The 3,609-nt window shown below is 40.0% G+C and overlaps 1 long non-coding RNA gene across 1 annotated transcript; it reads right to left on the bottom strand.

Moving 5' to 3' along the window:
• Positions 1-276: 276 nt before the first annotated feature.
• LOC128293917 (uncharacterized) lies at positions 277-2,878 on the bottom strand. The gene is made up of 2 exons (XR_008284055.1): positions 2,775-2,878; positions 277-480 (listed from the first exon to the last, which is right to left on the bottom strand). It is a non-coding gene; the product is annotated as an uncharacterized LOC128293917 (long non-coding RNA).
• Between the last annotated feature and the right edge of the window lie 731 nt (positions 2,879-3,609).

The following is a 3,609-nucleotide window of genomic DNA, read 5'->3' as shown; positions in this document are numbered from 1 at the left end:
AAGTTGAGAAGAATTTATTTTGATTATGAGTTGTGTAACACCCCAAACCCGGCCTGGAAGTTTGGCTCGAATCTGGCGTGTCACATTGAAGTGTTTTTCGAAAACCATGTTTCCATTAAAAACCCTTCTTAATAATTAAAAACTTGTACCCTTTTTAAACCTTGTTAGAAAACCTCAGTTGAATAACATTCTTAACAACTTTGTAAAAAATCCTGGCAGTTGCGGAAGCTTAATTTAAAAACAATTACGGTTACGTGATATTTTGAACAACAGTAGTTGCTTTGGAAAACCATGTCCTAATACTAGCAATTATAAGAAAAATAAATAAAATTCCAAATTTGAAATCCAGAAAATTACAACAGCTTTACTACAACCCACATAAAAACATTTAAAAGCAATAATCAAAACTATAACATAAACAGTGTGTGTGGCTTCCTCCGAGCCCCTCGCAGCCCCGATCCGTCTAAGGCTGGAAATTACCTGAAAGGTTAATAAACGGGGTGAGTTTATGAAAACTCAGTGTGAAATCCCCTACTACAAAAGGAACAGTCAATCATATAAAAGAATTAAAAGTCTGGCCCCAGCCTTACTTACAGTTTCAGTATCAATTGGGCCTTAGCCCAATTTAACAGACAGTACCAGATATGCTTTAACCCATTACAGAATAAGAAACATTATCAAAACTAGAATCAGAATCAGAATCAGAATTAGGTGACAGAATCAGAATTAGAATCGATGTCGTAATGTAATCAAAATCGAATCGAGATCGATGTCGTAATGTAATCAAAAATCAGAATGTGAATGCAATCCCAACCCAATCCAGCCTATAACCAACCGCTACACTCCACCCGTACCAGCCCTATACTCCATATGGGGAATAGCTCAACCCACCCAGTCCTACACTCCACAGTTGCAGCATTGCTGCTCAGGTATCAGATATTGTGACAGAGTCACCAAATACAGATATTGTGGTAGAGCCACCAGAACAAATATTTGTGGCATAGCCATCAGAAACAGATAATGTGGCAATGCCACTTAACAGAATACGTGGCACAAAGCCATTGATAACTGCATTATGTTAGGCACATAGCCATCAACTAGAGTAACATAACCGGCACACAACCCTAGGTAAATGTGATCGACACAGAGTCGTCAATAACCATATATTGGCACATAGCCTTAGGCAAATACGTTTGGCACACAGCCATAATCAGGTTGGCATAGAGCCATATGTAGGTTAACACAAAGCCATAATCAGAAGGCTTTAAGCCATCGGTAGCTGTATCATGTTAGGCAGATAGCCATCAGCGACGGTAATATAGTCGGCACACAGCCTTGGGTTAATATGATCGGCACTCAGCCATTGATTGGTCCACAGTCATCTTGGGCGACCCGTGTGACCTTATTAAATCAGTACGAATATACGGCTCTTAAGCCTTCGGTGGATCCACAGTCGTCAAGCAACCATGCGATCCTGACAGATCAGATCTTCCTCCGTACAAAATCCCAACCCATGCAACATGTCATGTATGCAGAATGTCATGCCCATATTTGAATTAAACAATCACAGTCAAGTCATTCATATACCAACATATATTCACAATCAAATTCGTCAACCACACAGTCCAAGTTAGTCACTTGGCCACAAGGGCAAAACAGTCATTTAACACCTTAGGGGCAAAATGGTAATTTTACCCTACAAGGTATCTCGGTAATTCCACCCTATAGGGGTATTTTAGTAATTCTACCCTACAGGGGTATTGCGATAATTCTACCCTACAGGCGTATTGCGATAATTCTACCCTACAGGGGTATTTTGGTAATTCTACCCTACAGGAGTATTCCGGTAATTCTACCCTACTACCCTACAGGGGTATTTCAGTAATTCTACCCTACAGGGGTATTCTGGTAATTCTACCCTACAGGGGTATTTCGGTAATTCTACCCAACAGGGGTATTCCGGTAATTCTACCCTACAGGGGTATTTCGGTAATTCTACCCTACAAGGGTATTTTGGTAATTTTACACTATAGGGGTATTGTGATAATTCTACCTTACAGGAGTATTTCGGTAATTCTATCCTATAGGGGTATTTTGGTATTTCTACCCTACATGGGTATTTCGGTAATTTTGTAAATTGAGGATAAAACGTAATTCTATAAATCAAGGGTACTTTGGTAATTTTACAAGTCGAGGGTATTTCAATAATTTTACAAGTCGAGGGTATTTTAGTAATTTCACAAATCAGGGGTATTTTGGTAATTTTACAAACTAGGGGTATTTTGATAATTTTACAAACCAGGGTATTTTGGTAATTTTACAAACCAAGGGTATTTTGGTAATTTTATAAACAAAGGGTATTTTAGTAATTTTACAAACCAGGGGTATTTTGGTAATTTTGTAAACCAAGGGTATTTTGGTAATTTCACAAACCAGGGGTATTTTGGTAATTTTGCTAATCGAGGGTATTTTAGTAATTTTACAAACTAGGGGTACTTTGGTAATTTGGTAAACTAAAGTATTCTAAACAGGGATAACAATACGAATGGCCCTAAAGCCTATTCTCGGCCCAAATGGGCCCACACGCTCGTGTGGCCCTTTTAGCCCAAATCTAGCCACAGATATGAGATTCACCTAGCCTAGTCCAATATTTACTACACAATCAAACAACTTATCCAATTGGGCCCATAGGCCCATTGGGCCCACATGGCCCCTTTCGGCCCATCGCGGCCCGAAGTAGCCATCCTACAGCTAGAGTAGTGAGAAATACACACCTGATTGGAGACTGGAGTTAATCCACGCTCCGAGCACTCTTAGCCGACGCCCAACCCAAACGAGCACGCCATAAAGCGAAAGGGATCAGCCAAGAAAGGTACATTTACTCTCCTCATTGTTCTCTATTTAAAGCCGACCAGCATCCACTCTTATGTTAGCTTCCGATGTGGGATCCTCCATCATCGAGTTTAAATTCAACACCAACTCTTGCCGCCCCCTGTTAACAAAATAAATGCTCTTTGCTTGCCATGGGATTCGAACCCATGCCTCCCCTTAAATGCTTCACACACTACTTGCCACTAAGCCACAAGGCTTTTTGTGTCACAATTTCTCCAACAATATTCTTAAGGCCTACCTACTACACCCAGGGTTTGATTCACCTTAAACCAAAATTTTTGCTAGAGTCCAGGTTTGAACCCAAGACTTCTCCAACACTTCTCAACACACTTAACCACTAAAACAAGCTTTCATTAACAAAATTTTCACGCACAACAGAATATTATAAGCTGCCTTCAACCGCTCCCATGCTCAAGGCCCAAAACTTCTAGGCCCAAATTCAGGGCGTTACAAGTTGAAGATTTTGCTTAAGGACAAGCAAATGCTTAAGTGTGGGGTATTTGATAAACCGTAATTTATACATATTTCTATCCCATGCTTAGCACATTTTATGGATGATTTTTACTTAAAATTGGTGAATTTGATGCTCCTAATGCCTTAATTTCATGTTTTATACTTAGGTTAGCATAGGAGAGTGAAAGAAACGAGAAACGGGCCAAAAACGGAGAAAATGGGCAAACGTATGAAATCAACACGGCCTGGACCTCCTTACACGGG

This window comes from Gossypium arboreum, chromosome 1 (genome assembly GCF_025698485.1).
Source record: "Gossypium arboreum isolate Shixiya-1 chromosome 1, ASM2569848v2, whole genome shotgun sequence".
Taxonomy (NCBI): domain Eukaryota; kingdom Viridiplantae; phylum Streptophyta; class Magnoliopsida; order Malvales; family Malvaceae; genus Gossypium; species Gossypium arboreum.
This window is presented reverse-complemented; position numbering and strand designations above follow the sequence as displayed.